Here is a 13,533-nt window from a genome sequence, read left to right as displayed (position 1 = left end):
CCTATGTTAAAGTCGCTACATAAATGAAAATTGTTATTTTTGTTGTTGTCTTTCTTTCCACTATTTATCTTTTCTTTGTAGGGGTGACTTTGATCCTACCCGCCTGGTGAAAACTGGCTGGGTGGGCACTTACTATCAGCCGGGTGCCATAAGGAAAGTTTAGGCTTCCCCTGGCCTGGCCGTCCTGCCTATGAGACTCTCTGGAAATTCCTTCCCAGCAACAAGGTGCTTGCCGACAAGCCTTCCTTGGTGCTGGTCAGCTGCCCAAACATCCAATCCCGCCTGTCAGCCAGCTGCCACTTTCCGCCTGTTTCAGTCGGGCAGTTAACAGGTGATATGCAGATGAGGCCAAGGCACTAAAACTGCCCGTGTCTGACCCTGTCATCCTCGGACATGTTTGGTGCTCAACCTGCCCAACCAAATCCCACCCCCAGTTAAAACTGGGGCTTCTATCTCTGATTTCTTTTCTCAGTAATTTCTGTAGATGTTCATTTTTCTTCCCTTTTCCTGTTATCAACTGTCTGTGTTGCATTTATCCTCCTGATTGATTGGCATTATTCTAACACCAGCATTAATCTATTTAAAAAATTGCCAGTCAGGAAATGAAGGCCCTTCTGTCTTCTCAGGGACAGAAGCAACTTGTATTATATAACACCTTTCACATTCACAGGACCAAAGAAGTAATTTTGAGATGTAGCCACTATTGTAATGTAGTTCAACATGACAGCCAATTTGTGCACAGTAATGTTCCACAAACAATAATGAGATAAATGAGCAGATAATCTGCTGCAGTGGTGCTGGTTGAGGAATAAATATTGACCAGAACACCAAAAGAACTTCCTTGTGCCATATACATCTACCAGGATAGCAGACAGGACCTCAGTGTAACATTGCAATCAGAGGACAGTACTTCTAACAGTGCAGCACTCCCTCAGGATTGCACTGAAGTGCCTAGATTATGTGCTCTATAATTAGCACCTGTGGAGAGACGCTCAGTCACTCAACCAGGAAACACCAAGACTGGTTCGACAAGAATGACCAGGAAATCCAAGAGCTAATAAGCCGCAAGTGCAAGGCATTCTTGAACTGGAAACAGTAACACAACTCGAGAGCAAGAAAGCAGCTCTACAGACACCTGAAGGCTGAGGTCCAACATAAAACTCGCGATCTAAAGAACAGATGATGAGTGGAGAAAGCGCAGGAGATCCAGCAACTAGCCGACAACCATGTCATGCGTAGATTCTTTAGCGCAGTCAAACCCACCTACGGCCCAAGCACCCAAAGTCCTACCCCACTGTGGGCCAAGAACAGAGAGGTACTCATCAAGGACAGAGAGACAGTCAGTGCCCGCTGGATGGAGCACTTTAAAGATCTCCTTAACTGAGGCTCTGTCTTTGACGTGAGTGTCCTCGACTCCATCCCGCAGCATGCTACCTGCCACCACCTCAGCACAACCCCAGCCCGGCATGAGGTTGAAAAGGTCATCCGACAACTGAAGAACAACAAGGCCTCAGGAGCAGATGGAATCCCCGCCGAGGCAGTAAAACATGGCAGAGAAGCACTGTTGGCACGAATACATTAACTAATTTCTCTTACTTGGAAGGAGGAGAGCATGCCAGGGGATATCAGAGACACCGTAATCATGACTATCTTCAAGAAAGGGGACAAGTCCGATTGTGATAATTACAGAGGAGTGTCTGCCACAGGGAACGTCATCACAAGAATCCTCCTCAATCGCCTTCTCCCTGTGGCTGAAGAGCTCCTCTCAGAGTCGCAATGTGGATTCCACCCACTAAAGGGCACAATGGACAAGAGAAATGCAGAGAACAACACCAACCTCTGTACATGGCCTTCTTTGACCTCACAAATGCCTTCGACACTGTCAACCGTGAAGTATTATGGATGGTCCTCCTCAAATTCGGCTGCCCTCAAAAGTTTGTCACCATCCTCTGCCTGCTTCACGATGATATGTAAGCCGTGATCTTGACCAATGAATCCACCACAGACCCAATTCATGTATGGACTGGGGCAAGCAAGGCTGTGTCTTCGCACCAACACACTTCTCGATCTTCCTTGCTGCGATGCTCCATCTCAGTAAGCTCCCTGCTGGAGTGGAGCTAATCTACAGAACAAATGGGAAACTGTTCAACCTCCGTCTCCTTCAGTCCAGACCTGCAGTCATCCCATCCTCTGTCATTAAATTACAGTATGCAGACGACGCTTGCATCTGCGCGCACTCGGAGACCGAACCCCAAACCATCGTCAACACCTTCACTGAAGCGTACGAGAACATGGGCCTTACACTAAACATCCGTAAGTCAAAGGTCTTCTACCAACCTGCCACCATCACACAGTAGTGCCCTCAGCTTATCAAAATCCACAACGAGGCCTTGGACAACATGGACCATTTTCCATACCTCGGGAGTCTACTGTCAACAAGGGCAGACGTTGATGACGAAGTCCAACAATGCCTTCAGTGTGCCAGCACAGCCTTCAATCACCTGAGGAAGAGAGTGTTTGAAGACCACAACCTCAAACCCGGCACCAAGTTACAGAGCAGTAGTGATAACCGCCCTCCTATATGCTTCAGAGGCATGGACTATGTACAGCAGGCACCTCAATGCACTGGAGAAGTACCACCAATGCTGTCTCCGCAAGATCCTGCAAATCCATTGGCAGGATAGGCACACCAACGCCAGTGTTCTCGCTCAGGCCAACATCCCCAGCATCGAAGCAGTGACCATGCTCGATCAACTCCGAGGGACGGTCCTCATTGTCCGCATGTCCGGTACTAGACTCCCAAAACAAGCGCTCTACTTAGAGCTCCGACACGGCAAGCGAACCCCAGGTGGGCAGAGGAAATGCTTCAAGGACACACTCAAAGCCTCCTTGAAAAAGTGCTACATCCCCACCGACACCTGGGAATTCCAGGCCCAAGACCGCCCAATGTGGAGGAGAAGCATCTAGGAAGGCGGCAAACATCTTGAGTTGCTTCGCCGAGAGCAAGCAGAGGCCAAGTGCAAACAGCGGAAGGAGCGCACGACAACCCAAGTACCCCAGCCACCCATCCCTTCAACCAACGTCCGTTCAACCATCATCTGCCCCACCTGTAACAGAGACTGTAGGTCTCGCATCAGACTCATCAGTCTCTTGAGAACTCATTTTTAATGTGGAAGCAAGTCATCCTCAACTCCGAAGGACTGCCTAAGAAGAAGAAGCAGAGACATCTATTAGGAGAGCAGACAGGACCTCAGTGTAACAATACAATTGGAGGACAGTACTTCTAACAGTGCAGCACTCCCTCAGGATTGCATTGAAGTGCCTAGATTATGTGCTCCAGTCTCTGGAATTGGCCTTGAATCCATAACCTTCTGACTCAGAGGTGAGAATGCTACCACTGAGTCAAGGCTGCCATGCATTACTAACAAATACACGCCATACCAAGCATTTATCTCCCCTGACCTATCACAGCCACATGTGACATTCAATTGTCTAACAGTGAGTAAGACTTATTCACAAAGATCAGATTTTCTATGATGAAAGAATTCCAGTAAAAATAGACATTTCAACAGTGCTGCAAGTAAGTTGGACAATCCAAATATCACAAAAGCAAAATACAAGAAATCTGAAATAAATGCAGAAAATGTGAGAAACATCCTCCTCCTCCTCCTCCTCCTCCTCCTCCTCCCCCTCCCCCTCCCCCTCCTCCTCCTCCTCCTCCTCCTCCTCCTCCTCCTCTTCCTCCTCCTCACCCTCCCCCTCCTCCTCACCCTCCTCCTCCTCCTCCTCCTCCTCCTCCTCCTCCTCCTCCTCCTCCTCCTCCTCACCCTCCTCCTCCTCCTCACCCTCCTCCTCCGTATAGTAGTAGCAAAGCAAGTAAAATGCCAATATCTAAGTTGGATATCCAGGCTACAGCTTTTGGTGTAACTGCGTGGATGTCTTGTAGGCTGCCTGTGAATTTCCTCTGAGGGTAGTGCACAATGATGTGCTCCAGGGTCTGATTTCGAGCTCCACAGTCACATGATGGGAATGCTTTAATCTTTCATCTGTGGAGAAGATGGCAGTATCAACCATGACTAATTCTGAGGCTGTTGATGGTTGTCCACTGTTTGCAAGGAAGGTTTGATCCTTCAGGTTGTACTGTGGGGTCCTCTATAAGGAATCCATTCCACATGTCACCGTTCTTCCAAGTCAGCCTGGTCTTTGCTGGTGTAGCCGGTGAATTCTTTGGAGACTGCATATTCGCGGCATAGGTGTGGTGGTGTGATGTTTGCAACCACGGGCAGTCAAGGTGTTGTTGTTGATAAAAGCATACCGGTAATAATTCTCATAATAGAATTCAGTTGGACATCAGGATGAGGGTAGATGGGGGTGGATGATGACAGGCTTCTCGCGGCCCATTCTGTTACGTGATCTTAGACCACAACTAATGCCGTCTTTTAGGACACCAAACTTGTTAATCTACCTCCCGGTGACAGGAGCAATCCAAGCAATGTCACTTCTGATCCAATTCCTCACAGATTTATTAGGAATTTGCTGGACATGTCCTTTATATTTTCGTTCTTTATTTCTTCACGTATTTAAGTTATGGATATTTACACATTTTTCCTTTTCACTGCCATGTTTCAATAACTAATTTTTATATTTTTACAACTAAAAATTGTTTCACTAATTATGTTCAAGTATTTCAATCTACCATGTGTCTACTAGCCCAATCTATACCAAATATTTTGGGCTAGAAATTCAGTTGCGCCCCGTTTGAGGTGATAACTTTTGAAAAGTGAGAAAGTATCGTCAGGCAATAATCCTTTTTTCATCCCGGGAACTTCAGCTTTCGCGCTCCAAGAGGGAAGTGGAGCACTAAAGCAAGTGCTACCACTGGCTTAGAGCGCTAAAGTGTGTGAGGAGGCGCTAGCGGCACAACGCTGAAGAATGTTCAGTGCAGTGCTGTCGGCATCAGAGGCTCCTTCCCTCGCTTAAAGGGAAGAGCCAATGATAGGTTGCAGCATTCTTCCTCTTATTTCTGTGGTGCAACAGGACGTACGCAACCTTCATTACAGCCCCAAGCACCCCAAGAGTGGAGGGCTGAGGAATCGCGCAGTAATCAACTGGCAAAAACATTCAGCAGGCACCAGGCTGGTGCGAAGAATACATTTTTCCCTACCTGACCACCACTGACTTCAAATAGCACTCCCCAAGCGGCCAGCCAAGATAACAACGCCTTCTGTTGCTGCCGTTGTTGACAGCTGGTGATGCAGCAAAGGGCGGGACCGAATATCACATCCGGGATGATAACGGGGCGCTGTGCACCTGATGATGTCATGATCTACAGGGCACAACACAATGAGGCGATGTTAGCACCAGCGCAAAACTGGCAGGGAAGTTCACGGGCGTCGGTGAATTTGCCACGACTGGTCGGTAATCCCTTAGCACCTTGTTACCATCCCTCGCAGGCGCTAACAGGATACGCAAAGTAGCCGAATTTCTCCTACTTCTTGTCATAACAAACAAAACTGCCTATTTTTTAAATGGCCATATTTCTAATGGTGTGCTCAGGACTGAAGTTAGATATCGAGTTAAATAATGTTACTCAAGTGTCTGTGATTTGTGGATCAGGACATAGAATGAACTGTAAATCAAATCACCATGAAAGGAGATGACAGAAAGTTAAAAAAACATAAAGATTGTTTTACAATCTTGCTTTCAGGATTCAATTCCAACCACTGCAAAAAAAGAGAGCTGTTTTACTTGTGAACATTCTAATTTATGCATCTAAACCTGCTTTAATTTATTACATTTTAAAACAAGTTGATCTTAGTTTGAATGATTTTTTGAAGAAAATTACAACACAGTATATGTACACAGACTTTTGTGCACTTTTAACATAGAATTTAATATTGGGTTTGTTTTAATATAGAAAATAATTTCCCCACAATTGCAGTTTTTAAATAATACTTCATTCTGTTAACACATCACAGTGTTCAATTAGTTTAATACTCCCCAAATGTGGCAACATATGGTATTGAGGCAACTTCTTCCTGAGAGGTTGCAAGTTTAAAGAATATGGGCAATAGGAATGTCATACTCATACAGCAGCAAGCATCTGTTGGAGTATAGCGTTGTGAGACAGTGAAGTTTTCATATTACATCTATCTGTATCTCTTTTATACTTGAACTGAGAACTGGTTGCTGACACAATACTCAATTTTATTTCTGATCGCAGCATCTGGAACAAATTTACCTCCATCAGAAATATATTGGGCCATAATTTGCTGTCAAAATAACAGTAAGGCAAATGGCACAGCAACTTCAGGTGAGGGGTAGATGCGCAGTTAAACTCGGATGTCCAAAAGTTGCTGTCCGAGATGCGCCTCTCCACTATTCGTTTCTCAAAAATGGCTCACCGTTAAAATGCGTTGAATGGCTTGAAGTTCTATATTTTTGTGTGAGATACAAATTAAGCTCACCACAGAAAGTTAAGTCATGTCCATTTCAGTCTAAGTACCCTTTTATTAACATGATAAATGTTAATCATTGCGAAACCATCTCTCTGACACTGAAAATTAGTTATTACAAGTGTGGAATCTCATTTCTTCAGGTTTCAATTGTTAGAGATTTAAAAAATCTTGGCTTTTATTTAAGATTTCCAGCATCCGCATAAGAGGAAGATGCAGAAAGAAGAATGCAACCCAGACAGCTCCTTTCTGGCCAGGATATCTGGGATGGAATCATCTATCTGTGGTACCAGTAACCACAACCCCAATTCCCCTTTCAACATTTGTCCCACACCTTACTTTCCCTCTGTTACTGACCATCACAGTGTTCTATTTGCCACAATGCTGAAATAAAAGCTATCACAAAGCAAATTTTCCAAACATCTATCCATTAAGTATAATATCAAGCAATCAACTAATCATCCTTATGCATTCCCTTAGTGGCTGTCTTGTGTGTGTCTTTGCCAATCCTACTGATGTCACGCAAGTGTCGTCGAGGATGGAGTCGGGCCCAGGGAGGATCGAAGAACTAAAATGAAAAGGCTGCAAAAACAAAAAAAAACATCTGTCGACCTTCAGGGGACCCCATCCAGGTAAGTCCCTGTAAAGAAATAATTTAAATAAACTTCACTTACCTTTTTTACAGCATCTTCACACTTACCGTTGAGGACAGCGGTACCTGCACTCAACAGTCCACCGCAGTCCTGCCGCCGACTCCTGCCCACATGAATATGGCATCTTGGCAGGCGGGAGTGTACATATGCGCATCGACCGTCCGCTGATGTCGGCGGGTGCTTCCCAGCAGCTCTCCCCTCCCGCCCGCTCCAGGCCACGACCAAAGTGGCACTGGGCGGTTCGACGAGAGGAATGTCGGCGGTAGTGGACGGCAGTCGGTGGCAGTGGGCAGTAAGTTTTCCAATTTCTGCCCCTTAAAAACCTAAACGTGCCAGGGCAAGGCTAACTAATAATCTGCTGGTGAAATTACATTTTCAGAAATTGCACGCTTCAGAGTTGAGGATTCTCTGATTTTGCGACAAAACAGGATTTTGTGCCCTTTGAAGCAGGCAGAGCAGTAAGAATGACAAAAAGGCAGCACATGAAGAGAAAAGAAATGGCACACACAAACAAAATGAGAGATGTAAGAAGGAGATCCAGACCAAGAGAAAAGGAAAGGACTTGCAGTTATAGAACGCTTTTCATGACCCCAGGACATCCCAAGGTGCTTTACAGCCAATGAAGTATTTGGAAAGAGAGACCCACAGAATGACTCAAAAGGTGTTCTAATATTGTCCTTGTACTGGGGCTGCTGAAGCACAAATCTTATGGAGCTGGTGGCAACTGAAAGCCTGGATGTCTGGATAACCTTTGTTTTTAAGTTGATCTTCGTGACTGCTGCCAGTTTTCCTGCGGCCAGTAAATATCTGTTTAGTCACCTGTTGCTGTTCTTTGTATTTCTCCCATTCACCAGGATCTGTGGTATTTTTTGCATTTCTGCATGCTTTTCTTTTAGTTTTATGCTGTCCCTTACTCTTTAGTAAGCCATGGCTTTTTTTTGGCAAGTAGAACTATTGAACCTTAGGGATATAAACTGGTTCTGTATCATGTTAAATTTATTTTTGAACACATCCCAGTTTACTGTGGACAGTCTCAGTCTCATCCCATTGAAGTCAGCCTTACCTAAATCTAGAATCTTAGTAGCTGTTTTTCAAATCTCCCTTTCAAACATAATATTGAATTCAATCATATTATGGTCACGATTAGATAAATGTTCATGCACCGTTAGGCTGCTAACTAATTCCAGCTCATTGTTCATTATTAAATCTAATATGGCTTTCCCTCTTGTTGGTTCTAGGACATATTGTTTTGGAAAACTATCCTAAGCACACTCAAGAAATTTGCTACCTTTCTGGCATGAGCTTGTCTATTTATCCCAATTTACATGGAAGTTAAAATCCCCCATTAAAACGACTCTGCTTTACTCCAGGTTGAACTTCCCTTATCCCGCACCTCGGGACCTAGCCTGTGCCGAATAAGGGATTTTGCCGGTAAAGGGAGGTCAGCCCGAGGGGTGGGGGGGGAGGCGGCCCGAGATTGGTGAGGTAGGGAGGTGGGGAGGAGGTCGGTGTCCCGGGCAGGCCCGAAGTGTTTTTGGGGGGTATTCTCATTGATAGCAATGGAGCTTCCATTATTATCAATGAGAATACTACATCGTGATGAGTGGTCCAGGCCCTCTTGATTCCAGGATACAAATACGTACCTCGAAGACATGTTCCCATATGCTGGACTGCGAAACTAGGCCTCCGACTGGAATCCTACGTTCCTCCGAGACCACCAGGTATTTTCGTTAAAAAATTTTGGGTCGGAGGTGTTCGCCCGAAATAAGCCTCCGACCGCAACCCTAACCCTAAGCCCCAATGTGTTTCTTGAAATTCTGTACACAGGCATTAAAACAGAAGACTTGTATTATCTAAAAAGATGAGCAATTAAAAAAATGTGCAATTCTGAAGTGTGACCCACTCGTCCCCTTGCACTATGGATGCACACTAGATGCAAGACCTTTTAATAGAAACATAGAAACATAGAAAATAGGTGCAGGAGTAGGCCATTCGGCCCTTCGAGCTTGCACCTCCATTCAAAGAGTTCATGGCTGAACATGCAACTTCAGTACCCCATTCCTGCTTTCTCGCCATACCCCTTGATCCCCCTAGTAGTAAGGACTACATCTAACTCCTTTTTGAATATATTTAGTGAATTGGCCTCAACAACTTTCTGTGGTAGAGAATTCCACAGGTTCTCCACTCTCTAGGTGAAGAAGTTTCTTCTCATCTCGGTCCTAAATGGCTTACCCCTTATCCTTAGACTGTGACCCCTGGTTCTGGACTTCCCCAACATTGGGAACATTCTTCCTGCATCTAACCTGTCTAAACCCATCAGAATTTTAAACGTTTCCATGCGATCCCCTCTCATTCTTCTGAACTCCAGTTGATCCAGTCTTTCTTGATATGTCAGTCCCGCCATCCCGGGAATCAGTCTGGTGAACCTTCGCTGCACTCTCTCAATAGCAAGAATGTCCTTCCTCAAAACTGTACACAATACTCCAGGTGTGGCCTCACCAAGGCCCTGTACAACTGTAGTAACATCTTCCTGCCCCAATGTTACAGATTGAAGTGGTGCCTTGCTATGGTATAGATTGTCAGTTGTTAAAGACTGCTAGAGTCTACTAAATACGGACATCATATTTTACATTGGGAAAATATAACTGAAAGACTATATTTGATGTAGCGATTGATAAGGGGGCTGCCTAAAGAGGAAGCTGTGGTCACTTTGACCGTTTTGCATCACATAAATCATGCTAAGGTGCTGAAGGGTTCACTTTCATTTTCCCAACTGTTAATTTTACAAAAAATGAGTTATGTGTGATTGTAATAAATGGTACAATGATTGTACATTTACAGCATTTTCATAGGAACTTAGGAACAGGAGTAGGCCATTTAGCCCCTCAAGCCTGTTCTGCCATTCAATGAGATCATGGCTGATCTGTGGCCTAACTCCATATACCGGCTTTTGTTTAACAGAAATATATCAATCACTGATTTAAAATTAACAATTGATCTAGCATCAACTATTATTTGCAGAAGAGAGATCCAAACTTCTATCAGCCTTTGTATGTCGAAGTGTTTCCTAACTTCATTCCTGAAATGTTTGGCTCTAATTTTTAGGCTATGTTCCTGAGTCCTAGATTCCCCATTTCAAGAAGCTATACACAATATTGGTCTAATTACCAGGCACTGTACTCCAAAAATAATTTAATGGGCACAGCCCATTGAGAGTGTTCAATTAATTAATACGGTGTTTTATGGGCTTGATCTTAACTCCAGGGCAGCAACACAATAAAATGAGTTGACAGCTCATCCAGGAATGGGAGTTGAGTGGCTCTGCCAATTTTAACAGCCAAGTCTCATTGACATGTCACTTGCAACCAAAGCAGCCAGGATGTCGATGGGAAGTGGCTGTCCCACCATTAAAATCAGCAGCAGGCGGCTGCTGCCATTAACCCAGGAGAACAGTCCTGAGCACAAGGTAAGTGTTCTGGGAGAAAATGGGGGAAACCCGAGCAGAGGATGCCCTAGGCTTCCTTGTGGGATCTAGAGGAGCACTCATGCTCCTCCTGACTCACAAGGAATCAAAGAAAAGGTCTAAAACTTACCTTGCATGGTCTCTTCTGACCCTGGCTGCTGTTCTTAGCAGATTTGGCCTAGCGGGAAGCCACCACTGCTGCGCTGCTCCGGCCTCAGGTTGAAATGTAAGATTGGGCCCTGATGACATCATTGGAGCCTGATCTGCACACTTAAAGAGGACTTCGCCGGCTGCGGGGGGCGGGTGTAGTTGCCACCTGCAATATAAAATTGCTGGGCGGGATCAGAGTGGGTAAACTCCCATTGCATTTCACTTGCCTTCCCACCTGGTTTTGGCCAGGCGGACAGAGTTAAAATCGACTTCCAAGTATTTCTATTTAAAAAATTGCCCGCAGAAAGTAATTTAATTCTCAATTTACTTTTCTGATAACCGGAATTCAGAGAGGAAGATTCCAACAAGTTTATAAAAGTATTTCAAGTGGAAACTGTTAGAATGACCTCTGGAATATATGAAAACACCACTAACATGAATTAAAGGATAAACATAAGAACATAAGAATTAGGAACAGGAGTAGGCCATCTAGCCCCTCAAGCCTGCTCCGCCATTCAACAAGATCATCTCAGCTCCACTTACCCGCCCGCTCCCCGTAACCCTGAATCCCCTTATTGGTTAAAAATCTGTCTCTCTGTGATTTGAATACTTTCAATGAGCTAGCCTCAACTGCTTCCTTGGGCAGAGAATTCCACAGATTCACAACCCTCTGGGAGAAGAAATTCCTTCTCAACTCGGTTTTAAATTGGCTCCCCCGTATTTTGAGGCTGTGCCCCCTAGTTCTAGTCTCCCCGACCAGTGGAAACAACCTCTCTGCCTCTATCTTGTCTATCCCTTTCATTATTTTAAATGTTGCTATAAGATCACCCCTCATCCTTCTGAACTCCAACGAGTAAAGACCCAGTCTACTCAATCTATCATCATAAGGTAACCCCCTCATCTCCGGAATCAGCACAGTGAATCGTCTCTGTACCCCATCCAAAGCTAGTATATCCTTCCTTAAGTAAGGTGACCAAAACTGCACGCAGTACTCCAGGTGCGGCCTCACCAATACCCATTACAGTTGCAGTAGGACCTCCCTGCTTTTGTACTCCATCCCTCTCACAATGAAGGCCAACATTCAATTCACCTTCCCGATTACCTGCTGCACCTGCAAACTAACTTTTTGGGATTCATGCACAAGGACCTCCAGGTCCCTCTGTACCGCAATATGTTGTAATTTCTCCCCATTCAAATAATATTCCCTTTTACTGTTTTTTTTCCCAAGGTGGATGACCTCACATTTTCCGACATTGTATTCCATCTGCCAAACCTTAGCTCATTCGCTTAACCTATCTAAATCTCTTTGCAGCCTCTCTGTGTCCTCTACACAACCCGCTTTCCCACTAATCTTTGTGTCATCTGCAAATTTTGTTACACTACACTCTGTCCCCTCTTCCAGGTCATCTATGTATATTGTAAACAGTTGTGGTCCCAGCACCGATCCCTGTGGCACACCACTAACCATCGATTTCCAACCCGAAAAGGACCCATTTATCCCGTCTCTCTGCTTTCTGTTAGCCAGCCAATTCTCGATCCATGCTAACACATTTCCTCTGACTCCGCGTACCTTTATCTTCTGCAGTAACCTTTTGTGTGGCACCTTATCGATTGCCTTTTGGAAATCTAAATACACCACATCCATCAGTACACCTCTATCCACCATGCTCGTTATATCCTCAAAGAATTCCAGTAAATTAGTTAAACATGATTTCCCCTTCATGAATCCATGTTGCGTCTGCTTGATTGCACTATTCCTATCTAGATGTCCCGTTATTTCTTCCTTAATGATAGCTTCAATCATTTTCCCCACTACAGATGTTAAACTAACCGGCCTTTAGTTACCTGCCTTTTGTCTGCCCCCTTTTTTAAACAGAGGCGTTACATTAGCTGCTTTCCAATCCGCTGGTACCTCCCCAGAGTCCAGAGAATTTTGGTAGATTATAACGAAGGCATCTGCTATAACTTCCGCCATCTCCTTTAATTCCCTGGGATGCATTTCATCAGGACCAGGGGACTTGTCTACCTTGAGTCCCATTAGCCTGTCCAGCACTACCCCGCTAGTGATAGTGATTGTCTCAAGGTCCTCCCTTCCCACATTCCCGTGACCAGCAATTTTTGGCATGGCTTTTGTTTCTTCCACTGTGAAGACCGAAGCAAAATAATTGTTTAAGGTCTCAGCCATTTCCACATTTCCCATTATTAAATCCCCCTTTTCATCTTCCAAGGGACCAACATTTACTTTAGTCACTCTTTTCCGTTTTATATATTGGTAAAAGCTTTTACTATCTGTTTTTATGTTTTGCGCAAGTTTACTTTCGTAATCTATCTTTCCTTTCTTTATTGCTTTCTTAGTCATTCTTTGTCGTTTAAAATTTTCCCAATCTACTAGTTTCCCACTAACCTTGGCCACCTTATACGCATTGGTTTTTAATTTGAGATACTCTCCTTTATTTCCTTGGTTATCCACGACTGGTTATCCCTTCTCTTACTGCCCTTCTTTTTCACTGGAATATATTTTTGTTGAGCACTATGAAAGAGCTCCTTAAAAGTCCTCCACTGTTCCTCAATTGTGCCACCGTTTAGTCTGTGTTTCCAGTTTACTTTAGCCAACTCTGCCCTCATCCCACTGTAGTCCCCTTTGTTTAAGCATAGTACGCTCCATTGAGACACTACTTCCTCACCCTCAATCTGTATTACAAATTCAACCATACTGTGATCACTCATTCCGAGAGGATCTTTTACTCGGAGATCGTTTGTTATTTCTGTCTCATTACACAGGACCAGATCTAAGATAGCTTTCCCCCTTGTA

This window comes from Pristiophorus japonicus, chromosome 3 (genome assembly GCF_044704955.1).
Source record: "Pristiophorus japonicus isolate sPriJap1 chromosome 3, sPriJap1.hap1, whole genome shotgun sequence".
Classification (NCBI taxonomy): Eukaryota; Metazoa; Chordata; class Chondrichthyes; family Pristiophoridae; genus Pristiophorus; species Pristiophorus japonicus.
The sequence above is the reverse complement of the archived record's forward strand: the minus strand, read 5'-3'. Positions refer to the sequence as shown.